At 41.0% G+C, this 14640-nt stretch overlaps 1 pseudogene; it reads right to left on the reverse strand.

Moving 5' to 3' along the window:
• Positions 1-13311: 13311 nt before the first annotated feature.
• Positions 13312-14082, reverse strand: LOC147896851 (uncharacterized; annotated as a pseudogene).
• Between the last annotated feature and the right edge of the window lie 558 nt (positions 14083-14640).

Raw genomic sequence — 14640 nt, forward strand, 5'->3', positions numbered from 1 at the left:
CAAATAGGTCTCTAGAGTCCTCAAGACTAACCTCATACCTATGTTCACATGTGTTGTAGTCCTTAAAAGAAAACCTCTATAGAAACTTCTATGTATACTTAGCCTACATCATGACAATACCATTTGCTCACTATGGAAATAGTATCCCCAAATAAATATGCAATGGGCCCAAATCACTCTTCTCCTAAACCTTGCCACCTTAGCCCACATCTTTGTAAATCAAGCCTAACCACTAAAAGTAGCTATGAAAGTAGCCAAGGGAGGATTTGATCTTGTAATACCCACATCTAAACACCTTAAGTAGTAGGTATGCACTAAGGGGATGGAATGTAAACTCACATCTGACCACCTTGCGGTAGCCAATGGATCATGGCACCAAGGGGAGGTGTTGAGATATGGTGCCATGTGCACATGAATTAGAGGCAAAGGTATAAGCTAAGGAATGTATCAAAGTATCCACCCTAGGATGTGGACTACATGATGTGAGGATGTGGATCGAGGACATCCATAAGGAGAGATGTGGATTAGAGGATCCCACAGGTGTTGACTATTCTAAGGGCTCTCTCTATAAAAGAAGCCTATCTTGTATTATTGAATAGAGAAATATGCATACACTCAAGATTTTGTTTATGAGTCCAAGCTAATCTATCTTGGAACCTAATTGACTTGAGGTACATGTCATGAGCACTCTCTTCATCATGTTTACACATAGGTTCCATCGACCTTAGAGCACTCCATAGATCTTGAGACACACATGTTTTAATAGACAACAAGTTGTGAAGAATCAAAAGAAATCAAATTGCAAAGAGCAGATGCCACTAAAGAGGAATTTGTTTAGGTTTTCTTATCACATAAATTTATTGATAGCTGCCCAACTTGTTAAGATTTCTAAAGTGTTGAATTTGAGCAGTGTGCAAACATAATTTTTATAGTGAGAGTAAAATCTTGACATCGATGAAGTTGTGATTTATTTTAGATTTCTTAACGTCAAGGAGAGTACCGATGCTCTGCTATCATTGTAACAAAAATAGAAATATTAAAGATAGTACAAATTTATGAACCACCAAAGCCATGAACAAGGAATAAAAGAAGATTAGTAAAAAAGAAGAGAGCGATGTAGTATGGGGGCCAAACTGCCCCCTCTAAATGGTGGCTTCCCATCCATAGTATTTATAATTATATATTCCAAAAAGAGAAAAGAGCCAATACTAGTACATCTAGAAGTATCCCTTGTCCAAAATTGGAGGGATTGCTCACTAAGGCACTAGAAGCTCAAAATATCTCAAGGCTTTTATATTCCTTATTCAAAATTAATAAATTAGGACACCATGTAATTTATATCATCATTTACAAGTATGTCCCCCATGACATTTGAAAATGGGATAGTTGTGGAGAAAAGAAGAGGGGTGAAAAGGAAGAGGGCAAGGCCATGACTAATAAACTAAGGGATAAAGGGGAGGGGAGGAGATTTAATTGAAGAATAATGGAGGGTGGGGGGCATTAAAGAGGAAGCTACATGAGATTGGGGAGGGGGGAGAGGGACAACTTATGAAGGAGGCATTAAAGAGAAAGAGACATGCAAAAGGAGGAGGGGGAGGAGGGATCATTTATAATATTATAGTTATCTTTAGAGTAGCTATACTACTCTACAACCTAGTCGTAGAGCTCACTTGTGTGAAACACAAGATTATGGGTTCAAGTCCCTTCTTGAATTTCACATATAATGTGCACCCCTCTTAGACATAGGCTTAAAATATTAACCTATGTATAAAAAAATTAATCCATGCACAAACATAGTTAATTAGCTTCCATGGGCCAAAACAAATACAAAACAAATAGGAATAAAATAAAGTTGAGCAAGGATGTCCCCATAACATAGATAAAGTATGTCACTAAGATTTTAAAAAAAAGAAAATTCCTATCAATTAGTTGTGGGGAAAAGAAGAGGGGTGAAAAGAAAGATGGAAAGGCCATGATTAAACTAAGGGATAAAGGCACGGGAGGGAAGGAGTTTCAATTAAAGGATATTGGAGGTAGGGGCCATTAAAGAAGGAGCCACCTGAGGTGAGGTTGGGGAGGGGATGAGGGACCACTTATGAAGGGGGCATTAAAGAGGAAGGGACATGGAGGGGGAGAGGTACCATTTATAATATTATATTTATCTTTAAGGATGCATCATGCTATACTACTCTATAGCTTAGTGGTAGAGGTGAAGCGTGTGAAATAAAAGACTATGGGTTTGAATCCCCTCTTGAATTTCAACTATAATGTGCACCTTTTAGACATAATATTAAAAGATTATCCTATAGATAACATACATTAAACCATGGACAAACAATTCTAGTGGGACCACAACTTCAAGGCCGAACACATTTAACATCCACAGAGTACAGCCACCAAATGCAAGGTAATCAATGAGTAAAGGTGACCAATCCAAATGATTTACCTCAATGGACAAGCTCCAAGGAGTTTAATCCCCAAATACACCAATGTCAGTGATTACAAGCAATGTACACATGGAAGGAGTATAGCTCAAACTCAGGGAGTTTGATCCCCAAATACCCAAAGTCTACTCCAAAGTCCAAGGATTTAAGGATTCCAGGCATTGGTTGTATGTTCTAGCGACCACCAGGAACAAGGAGATGCACACTTCAGGTCCACATCCACAGAAGTAAAAAAAGCGCAAGCAACATGCACTTTTCAGCACCACATCCATGAAAATAGCCATGAAAGGAGTACAGCTCAAACTCAGGGAGTTTGATCCCCAAATATCTTGAGACAAGGTTACCGTTGAGTTTCTTGCAGAAGTTAAGCCTCGCCACTCTACGTTTTGAGCCTCGTGCATGGGGTTCGAACCACAAATAGGTTAAGGTGTGAGGGAGCTCAGGGAGTTTGAGCTCCAAATAACCTAAGACTAGGAGGCGCAAGGCTAACACAAGCACTATTTGGGAGCCGATTAGGAACACCTTCTAACGCCAAGCTTGTCCCAAGCGATTTAATATGGTTAACACAAGTGCTATTTCCACTAGTAGGGAGAGATGGTAAGAATAGCAATATGACTTGGCACCCTACGGGCCCAAGAGCCCTTGGTTGTAAAGAGAGGGAGAGTGCTAAAAAGGAAAAAGGTTGGCCCTCCCTTCAAAAGGTGACTTGTATAAAAGACCAAATGGTTGACTTTGGTCTTCATTGTTGTTTGCACCAACTTGAATACAAGCTTCCTCTTCTCTTCCAAGAGAGTGTTTTAGGTGTTCTCTTGTTTTCTTCATAGTGCCCTTGTGGTTGTCACTCTATCCCCCTCCACTCCCTGCTCCCCCTTCCTCTCTTCCTCTCTCCTTCTCCCTTCCTTTTCCCTCTCCCCTCCCCTCTTCCTCTTCCCTCTCGCTTGCATGAAACCACATTGCAGCAATCCAAAGGCCGCCTGCATGACACTTGTGGATGACTCGCGCTATGCAATGCATTGATCCCACAAGGAGTAGCTAGGAGTGGAGACTCTGTTAGCATATCTTCAACATCCCCACGACACGTGAGTCACCATCGAGGCCCACCACATTTTTGGCACCACTGCTAGGGAGAAAAGGTATGCTTTTGTATTTGCACTTGTCTTCCTTTGATATATTCCCATTGCACAAGTCTTCAAACTTACCTTGGAGCTTCTTAGTGGAGTTGTAGGAGAGAAGAGAGGTGGAAAGTGAGAGAGAGGATGAAAAATTGTTTTTTCTTGTAAGAAAGCCATTTGTGAGCATTGGAAGCTTGTCTTTGATGCTTTTTGGTATTTCAAGTTGATAGAAACTTAGTGGGCTTGATTGCTAAGGTGTGTGTGAGGTTCAAACACCTCAAAAAACAACAAAAATAAGGAGTCTTGCCAAGTTTTGAAGTAGTTTTGTGTCTTAGAACTCATCCTTTCTAAAATTTTGCATTTTGGCTTTCAAAAAGTGTTTTGTTTTCAAGTTTTTTTCATTGAATAGGTAGATTAGGTAGTGTAGCATTCCCCCATCACAAAAAATCATGAACATAAATTGCAAAATCTTCAAAAATCATCAAAACTCAGTCGATGACACTATGTGTAACTATCCCATCAAGTCGGCGCTATAGCCCAATCACACCGACCAAATACCCTACCGATTGACGCGTTAGCCATATCCCGCCGATCAACATGTGTTGACCTAGTGCCATAGTGCTATCCCACTGACCTAACCTGTGACCACGGTCTACACCGTCGCATCGATTTAATGCATGTTAGAATTACTTCTATGCCAATCTGACAGTCGTTGATTGGTGCTGTAGAGTTACCCTGCCGACCATTGCTATCCTACTACTTCATCGTTGGCACGGTGAACCCTCCCCCATGCCTGTGGTCATAATTGTTCCCCTCTGCTCATCGCGTTACTCCCATCATGCCACTCGTCGCTATTTTCATTCAACCGACCATTGCTATTTTGATCCTGCCATCTGATGTTTTACAATTACTCCACCAGTGTCGCTATACGCTTATCCCACCAATCATGGCTACTTCGATCCCCACGACCATCGCGATACTATCCCACTGACCCACATGTTAGTAAGATCCCTTTGATTCCCTATCCCATTGCCCGTTGTTATTTTGTATCCCTACGCCTGTGGGGATAGCCCTTGCAATCGTTCGCGCCGACCACATGGCAATAATTATCTTGCCGATCATCACGATACATCTATCCCACCACTTGGTGTTATATTCTTATTTTGTTGTTGTCGCTATATGCTTATGTCATCACTATCGCTAAAACCATATTACACCGCCTGATGCTATACTCGTAGCCCATCGACCGATGCTACAAAGCTATCCCGCCGATCGGTGTGATACCTCTGGGGTAGCCAAAGAATTAAAAGAAATTCAAGAACCTTAGTTTAGCTTGAATGTCCCTAGCTAGAGGCATCCCACATGCACTTGAGGTCCAGAAGGATTTTTCCAAAGGATCCCGTGCTAGAAGAAAGCACTTCGAGCCCACCCTCCATCCTAGCTGGGAATCCAAAAGCTCGATCTCGAGCCTCTACTCATTCGTAGGTCCCCGACTAGAAACTCTATCTAGTTCTAATGAAATAGAGAGTCTGGAAGAAGTGATGCAAGAACCCTCGGGTCCAAGGGCCTCGAAAGCTCCATTCACAAGTGTAGCCTCTCCCAACTAATCTGCACCTTTGGTTGCATCTAGGCTTAGAGGTACGTTCTCTAACATGTTCAACTGCTTATGACGAACAGAGTCAGCAGACATGGAGAATCCCTTTGCTAGCATGTCCACAGGAAGGGAAGGCCAATAGTAGATAGCTCTTGAACCCCAGACCAAGACAGAAACCACCTGCACCGATCGAGGTCCCTTTGCCTATGCCAGACCTCCCCAATGGGAGAACATGGATGATGAAGATCCATGGATGAGGGAATTCCGTAGACAAGCCCCAAGTCAAGGGGATACTAGGAACTTCCAAGGTGGAGTGCCTTATGATCCTCTAACAGCCCCGGTGCCACCAGCCTTCATCAACTATGGGGCATCACAGTTTCCACCCTATCGCTAGCTGCATGGAACCAACATTACCATGCCCTAGGACCTACCACCTTTGGGAGTCTGTCCCTTCCCGTCTATACTAGTTGTAGCAATGAATGCAAGCATGGGTACCTCCGTTTCAATGCCTCTCTCTCTCTCTCTCAATATCAAGCTCTCCAGCAAGATAAACCACCCTCTCTCTCTCTCTCTCTCTCTCTCTCTCTCTCTCTCTCCCCCCCCCTCTATTTGTGTGTGTATGTACACGCGTGTGCGCGTGTGTATCTAAGTTTGTGTGTGTGTGTGTGAGGGTTACAAATGAACGCAATATGGAGGGTTGGGAATTTCCCAACCCTCCATATCACATTCATTTGTACACTTCTCCCTCTCCCTCTCTCTCTCTCTCACCAAGCCTCTCTCTCCCTCTCTACCTCTCTCCCTCTCCTCTATCTCCTATCATAGTTTGTACTCTCTCTCTCTCTCTCCCCCCCACCAAGCATCTCTCTCTTGCTCTTTATCCCTCTCCCTCTCTCCCTCTACCTCTCTCCCTGTCTCCCTCTCCCACCAGCAAGCTCCCCCACCCTCTCCCTCTCCCTCTCCCTCTCTCCCTATCTCCCTCTCCCACCAGCAAGATCCCCCACCCTCTCCCTATCCCTCTCTCCCTCTTCTACCATGTGTGTGTGTGTGTGTGTGTGTGTGTGTGTGTGAGGGTGTACAAATGAATGCGATATGGAGGGTTGGGAATTTCCCAACCCTCCATATCACATTCATTTGTATAGTTTCTCCCTCCCCCCCCCCCCTCTCTCTCTCTCTCTCTCTCTCTCTCTCTCTCTCTCCCTTCTCCCTCACCAACTCCCTCTCCCTCTCTTTTCTTCATGACTGTCTTATATTGAATGAGAGACAGTTTCATTCAATATAAGACAATCATGAAGAAAAGAGAGGGAGAGGGAGTTGGTGAGGGAGAGGGAGAGAGAGAGAGAGAGAGAGAGAGAGAGAGAGAGAGAGAGAGAGAGAGAGAGAGAGAGAGACACACACACACACACACACCCCTTTCTCTTCCATTGTGGAATGAAGAATCGACAGTGGGTGGAGGCGAGGAAGCTCAATAGTAGTGTGGAAATTCAACAGAAGTGGAGGCATTGAAATTCGACAGTAGTGGAGGCGGTGCAAATTCAACAGTAGTGGAAATTCAACAGCAATGGAGGCGAGGAAATTTGACAGCTTGAGTCTCTTTGAGAATATAGAATTACACCAAACTCCTGACTGTTGGGGGGGATACAACAAGTTTGGCACTACTTCGAGGCACATGTGTGACTATTAAATTCAATTTAATATTCCCAAAAAATGCGCTTCACATACTATTTTTGTCTGACTCCTTAATTGACATAAACATCTATTTTAGTCAACCATTCCTGTATTAGCATAAACGACTCCCTCTCCATCCCTTCCGACTCCTCTCCATTCGTTCGCCTCCTCTCTATCCATAGAAGTCATCCTCCTCTCCATCGAAGTCGCTTCCAGGTTCTTGACCTCTCTCTCTCTCACTCTCTCGCTCTCTCTCTCTCTATATATATTTAAATGGGAGAAGGCCATCAGGAGGGAGAAGAAGAAGAGGAACAAGAGGGAGGAAAGGGGACGGTTAGGGCATGCTCTTTGGTTCTGTTTTGTTTCAACGGTGGAGCTGCAAAAGAGCTTGAAAGAGAGAGAGAGAGAGAGAGAGAGAGAGAGAGAGAGAGAGAGAGAGGTACAAATCAAAGCAATATAAAGGGTTGGGAAATTCCCAACCCTCAATATCGCTTTCATTTGTACATTGTATAGTGGTGTGTAAAGAGAGAGAGAGAGAGAGAGAGAGAGAGAGAGAGAGAGAAAGAGAGAGACAAAGAGACAGAGAGAGAGAGACAAAGAGACACAGAGAGAGAGAGAGAGAGAGAGAGAGAGAGAGAGACATACAAATCAAAGCGATATTGAGGGTTGGGAAATTCCCAACCCTCAATATCGCTTTCATTTGTACATAGTACAGTGGTGTGTAGAGAGAGAGAGAGAGAGAGAGAGAGAGAGAGAGAGAGAGAGAGAGAGAGAGAGAGAAGGGGGGAGAACTGATAGAGAAATGAGAGATAGAGAGAAGTTAAGGACTGACATAGAGAGAGAGAGAGAGAGAGAGAGAGAGAGAGAGAGAGGGGAGAGAGAGAGAGAGAGAGAGAGAGAGAGAGAGAGAGAGAGAGAGAGAGAGAGAGAGAGAGAGAGAGAGAGAGAGAGAGAGAGGTAGGTTATGTATTGAAGTAGATTGACTACAGTTAATCTTTAGATAGTGATTTGTGTAAAGTTATAATCCCAATCATTGGAAGAAATGGAAAATAGAGATTGGCTACCTCATGTACATCTTGAAAATGAGAAAGCATAGTTGGTTTGTAAAACTTGTTATTAGGAAAAGAGCTCACTTTTAGATTCTCTTTTGAAGATATTGTCCTTTTTGTATACAGCCTATGTACGCTGTGTAGACTTATCTGATGCCATCAAAAAGTAAAGAATGCACATGGATCAAAAGCATATAGCTCTACTTATAACCAGTCACTCATAGACTGCCCTTTGTAAAGCATGGATATGCTTTCTTTATCCAAACTAGGTCCACCTATTACACAGAAATATAACATGGTCACAAATACCTTTCCAAAAAAAAAGCAACGCATAGGTGGAGCCTTCTAGGTGTTGCTATTGATTTTGGTAACTTTCAAAGCGTGGGTGTTCTCTTCTAAGCTACTAGCGACTCACATAGACACACACACACACATACACACACACACACAGAGGGGGGGGGAGAACTGACAAATAAATTAGAGAGAGAGAGAGAGAGAGAGAGAGAGAGAGAGAGAGAGAGAGAGAGAGAGAGACAAGTACAAATGAAAGCAATATTGAGGGTTGGGAAATTCCCAACCCTCAATATTGCCTTCATTTGTACACAGTACAATGGTGTGTAAAGAGAGAGAGAGAGAGAGAGAGAGAGAGAGAGAGAGAGAGAGAGAGAGAGAGAGAGAGAAGAGAGAGAGAGAGAGAGAGAGAGAGAGAGAGAGAGAAGGGGGGAGAAATAACAGAGAAATGAGAGATAGAGAGAAGTTAGGGAGAGAGAGAGAGAGAGAGAGAGAGAAGGGACTGAGAGAGAGAGAGAGAGAAGAGAGGGGGGGGAGAATGGACAGAGAAATGAGAGAGAAGTTAGGGACTGACAGAGAGAGAGAGAGGGGGGGGGAGAACTGACATATAAATTAGAGAGTGATAATTGAGAGAGAGAGAGAGAGAGAGAGAGAGAGAGAGAGAGAGAGAGAGAACTGACAGAGATGATGAACTCACTTGTTGTTGATCTTGTGCAGCTGCAACTTGTCCAGTTTCTTGGTCCTGATCTTATTGTTGAGGTGGTGTTTGAGGTGGTGTGATATCCTCCATTTCTTGATCTAAAAATTTTGCCAAACTTTTAGTTTCCTCTTGAGACAAGCCCTATGATATTTCTCCTTCTTGGGCCTATCAATGAGGATCCCTTGGCCTTCTTGATCTTTTCTCCCTCTATTGTTTTGGCCTGTGCACCTTTCTTTGTATGCCTTTCTTCATCTCTTTTTCTTCTTGCTTCTATGGTGTCAAGTGCTTCCTGATGTACCTTAGCCTTTCTTTCCTCTTCTAATTGCCTTGTATCCATTGATGTTGGCATAGGTCTATTCCTTTGAATCATAGACTAGCTTGATTCTCCTATTAACTCTTTAGGTTTCGTTGTGGCATTGGCTACCATGTTGAATTAAGCATCCATCAATACATGCCAATCCATGGGTTATGGATCTTTCCATGATAATCATCACAAACATGAGTGATCTCTTCATAATAGTACTTGGCTCAGTTAGAGACCAACTTGTTCAAGAGCTTCTCTAGCATGAAACATGCTATCTAGGTCAATGGCCATGGTGCCTCATTAGTAAGATCAAAGGAAGACATATTCCTGGCTTGATAAGCTCTGGCCTAGTTATCTCATGGAAATAAATTCCATTCTTGTGCTTCTTTTTGTCAATCTCCTCATTGATTATCTCACCTAAATCCTTTTTCAAATTTTTGGTCGTTTTGAATTTTTTGGCCATTGGTGGAAACCCAAGTGCTTTTGTAATTGCATCAAGTGTCACCTTAAGCTCCATCCAATCCGCTCCATGTCTGTCTCTTATATATGTCATGTAGGTGTTTTATTAGTTGATCCTTGACATTTGGTAGCCCAAATTAGGGCAATACAAATCATGCTCAATGGTTCTAACATTCTTGTTCCTCCCTAGAGGAAAGATCCACATCTTGGTCCTAACATCTTAGTTCTTGTTGAATTATCTTGACAGTCATGAAGTTGTGGAAGGACTTATGGATTATGGGAGTTGATTTATTAGTAGGAGAAAACCTTGCATGATCTTATGGATTATAGGAGTTGGTTTATTAGCAGGAGAAGAACCTTCATGCTCTCAATTAGAAATGGTCAAACCCTCAGCAACCTCTCACTTAGGACTTATGTTTTATGATCTCAGGTGCAATTTAGCATAAATTCCAATGGCACAGATGAAGGCTATTGCCAAAAAGACGGACAGGGGTCCCCCGATAGCAAAATTGGCAACATCTAGAGGATAGAATTCACATCCAAGAAAAGGGAAGCCAATACATCTTCTCCAACAAGCAAAAAAGAGATGATTTACACAGAAGGTCAATACTTTAATGGAGAAAAGAAGGGCCCAAAAAGTCTGCATTCCCAAGGCTCCTTTTCAAATGCTTGTTAGGGAAGTTTGTGATGATATGAACTTTATAGGCCTTGGATACTGGTGGCAAAGAACAGCTATTTGGGCATTGCAGGTACCTGTCGAAAACTTTTTCATAGAGTTTTTCTAGGATACATTTCTTCTTGCAGCCCTTAACCATAGGGTGACAATCATGGCAAAAGATATCACCACTTTAAAGATGGTGAGATGGAGATATGACAAACTCCTACAGATATGACAAACTTGAAGATGAGAGACATTTTGCTTATACCACCTACTCGAACACCAAAACAAGATGAGGTGGCTATAGAGGAAGTCACACAAGTGACTCATGTAATAAAAACAAGAGCAAAAACAACCTTCGAGGAGGTGCATAGGAATAAATATAAGGAAACCAAGCGTCTTCATACCTCGTCCACTAATCTAGATATTGCAAAGCTAGAGCTACATGTTCTCGAGCATCTACATACACTGGGACCTGCTGTAAGGATAAGTTTTGCAGATGTAGAGTCAATCAAAGAGTTTATCCTAATAGAAGATTGTCTCAAAGCAATCACAGATAGAGCAGGACAAGTTACTGATAGAGTTATCCTCGCAGGACTCAGGTAGGTTTTTCTTTTTATATATTGATTTAGACAACCACTTATTTTGAACACTATTCTGAATTCCTCTGTTGATTTGCAGCTTACTTAAAAAGAAGTTACATGAGGACATTCAAGGTATGGTTCATAATGTGGACCCAGCTATCTCCTTCAAAATGAGGGATCCCAAGGAGCCGGTGGACCAACTTGTGAAGTGGTTCACATATTGCAATTTTGAATCTATGAACCTATAAGTACATTGCACAAGGAGCTAGAATGTTATTTTCAATCCACAAATGCTAACCTTTACCTTATGTGTCAAATGAAGTCGACATTGGAGCTAAGCTTGTATCCATCTGCCATCAAAAGGATGCTTTTGCTTCAATTCAGTTATAGATATTTATCGAGAGATAGATCTATAAGTGAATTTTTCAATGCATAAAATAAGTACCATAATTTTTTAAAATAACAAAGTATTTAGTTTGTAGAAAGTTGTTCACACTCGCGTACGCAACTTGCAGTGGTCTGAAGAGACTATCTTTTGCAATCGATTTATGCAAAAAAAATCCACTTGAATTGGGAGCAATTGAATCGCTGCATTTGGACATAAGACATAAAATCCTTTGCCCTCTCAGTACTTTTTTAAAATTAGTTAGAATAAATTTATGCTTATAAGTGACTGGATGGTTCACAGACACCACAATAGTACGATGCCCACTCTTGTGGATGGAGGGTCCTTATAAACAGCAAGTAGATTTTGGAGGCTTTTTTGTCAGGAGATACAGTGGAGGCAAGTACATTATTGACGCATTTAAAATTTATACATAACATAATATAATACAGAACTTGAAACTAAAGTTTTGTTTGCGTTTTTGCAAATGACAGAACAAAGCTATGATGATCAATTTGTGTTAAACTTTAGCGTTAGGATGATCGTAGATCTCCTTATATATGCATCCTCGTTACCATAAGAGAAAAGCATCGAGGAGGAAAGCTCTAAGAAATTAGATGAGGGATATAGCTCAAAAGTGATGGAAGACCTCACTCCAAAGTAGGATGAGGCTCCTTTGACAGGACTAAAGGACCATGAGGCCCAACCTCAGATGCCTCCACAATCCACTAAACTTGGACATGAGGCCCCTCCTCCAGCCCCTTAAATTACTGAGCCTGGACTTGAGGATCGTGAACCCCTTCCCCATCCTTTACAAACTTCAGAGCCTCCTAGTTGAGTTGTGGCAAATTGTACTCTTGCAAGTTTGTAATGCATAATGATGTTTAATGAAATTCATCTATATTCGAGACTCTAGTTTGTAATCCATAGAGAAAGAGTGAGAGCGCAAGAGAGAGAGCATGAGAGAGAGAGAGAGAGAGAGAGAGAGAGAGAGAGAGACTTGACTCATGAATATGGATGTATGTATTACAAACTTTGAATGAAAAATTGTTACAAGAGCATAGAAACCGAGTCTGCATTGCTTTTTGTAAATAATAAAAATATAGTTACAATGCTGATTATGGCTGTAACTTAAGAGCCAAAACTATAGTAGAAGTTAGAACTTCTCTGATTCCAACAATATGAGCCTAGAAAGGCTCAACTACTAGAGTGAATGCGAGATCAAAACATGGAAGAGAAGGTGGTGTACGAGGAGAAGGCACAACAGAAGCTCCTTGGTCAACCTTCTTCATAGGACCATCCACTATCTCTTCAATGGCAATGATTGTCTTCGAGTCATAGCATCCACCATCGCCTCAACGACACTGATTGTCTGAGAATCATCAGTTTGTTTAACAATATAATGTATAATATTTATCCATTGCCTCACAATTATATACTATGAAAATAATCATTTCGTACCTGTAATCATAAATTTTGAATTATCTCAATAATTCCATCTGGGATATCTCTACACAGAACTCTCCATCCCCTTCACTTCAATACCTATCAACATGTAGTGTAAATCAATGATTCATTCAATAATAAATAAAAAACATTGAGTCACATCAACTCTTTGTTTACCTTCTTGTTTTTTAGAATGAATGAGAATCTTTATTGAACACTACCCTCTATCTCCACCTGAATGTCCTGGCGTAATTGAGCGAGTGTGCATCATTGTCTGAGTGATATAATTCCAAATAAATTGTCATTCTTGTTAATGGATCCATTGGAACCAATTGGTTCCCAATCATTCTATTGCGTTTATAGTAAAATGTTAATATGAAATTTTGAGTGGCAATCATGTACTTCAGTTTAATGGAGTTGCGCACAGCCCCATAGTATACTTGGTTGGATGTTATCATGTCCCAACCATAATCCAAGAAGTCAAGAATTCTTTTAGCACCATTTGCAGAGAAAGAGAGCATTGTCTTGCAAATCTTGATAGAAAATTTATTGAATAGATCTACAAAGACTGTTATTGGCATGCAAATAGTTATTTTGTTGATTCTACTAGCAATGCTTGGCTATAAGGATCGTTGTACTTCTGAAAACAACCTAGCTCTATATGACTCTATTACAACACCATGAGGAATTGGCTAATCAATGGTATTCCATGCTGGAAGAGCTAGTTTCTTCAACACACCATGGGTGTTGGCTTTATCCAATAGTTGGTAAAAATGATCATAGAAAAAGACTCCTGACTGAGCTAACTGTGCTACTGATATACCTTGATATTGCAACTCTCCTATGGACCCATGTAACACATCCATGAATCCTAAAATGCATTCGGTAGGCTGCCACTACTCATAAGATGAAGGATATATATCTGAAAATAAAAATAAAGACATTGAGGTTCAGGAAATTCTCTGATTATGAAATAAAAAATTTCAATGAAGTCACTTACAATTTGGCCTGTGTTGTGGAAGATAAGTTGGATAATTCTCTCACAACACAAGCTCTCTATGCATGTACACATGTTGAACCAATATTTCATTTATTGATTTCATCCCCTCCTTGGTTCTAAAACCTTTCACCCTACCCTTCCAAGATGCCAAAAAGAGATTACTTGAACGTGGCTTCTTCCTTTTGTTTGGTTGCATGAGCACCCAACTTCCTTTTGATATAGTCAGTCTTTGCTAGGAGCCATCTTGTGTAACCTTGTTGGCTACATCGATAGAAGATATAGAGGAAAGAGGTCGATGAGTGAGGGAGCTCATGTCTATAGCTTCATCCTCAACAGTTTGATCAACACGACGTTTGGCACAAGAAGGGTTTTGATTATTGATGCATGCCATTGAGACTAGTATCCAAACTTTTACTTGAACACCTGAAACTCAATGGACATATAAAAGAGCACGCATTAGACTCTAGTCTTGAATAACCATGATCTTCTAATTTAAAACTTAAGAATATTATCAACAAGAGAGATTAACAAAGCAATGATATCATTCTCGTACCTTGCGCTTCAATATTATGATCAACAACTCTTGCTGAAAAACTAAGACCATGGAAAACTTTCAAAAGTTACATTCCATTCTGCAGCATCTTTATAAATACTCTTGTTCACCAAAAACTGAAATAATATTATCCAACTTAAAACTTTCACATCTTAAATCTCAAAAAAGAGAGATTGAAAAAACAAAGAGCTCGTTGCTGTACCTTGCTCTTGATATTTTGATTAACAAATCTTCTCAAAGAGTGAGGTCCTGTCAATGGTTTGCCGTACCCATGAAAAACTTGCAAAAGTTATATTCTAGTCTGCATCATTTTGATAAACACACAACTTTGCGCAAGCATAGATTAGTTTCAAAGAGAGAGATTGACAAAGAAACAGGCTCGCTTTTGTACCTTGA

The sequence above is a fragment of the Dipteris shenzhenensis genome, chromosome 11, assembly GCF_047967505.1.
Source record: "Dipteris shenzhenensis isolate YYH24624 ecotype China chromosome 11, Dip_SZ_1.0, whole genome shotgun sequence".
Lineage (NCBI taxonomy): Eukaryota > Viridiplantae > Streptophyta > Polypodiopsida > Gleicheniales > Dipteridaceae > Dipteris > Dipteris shenzhenensis.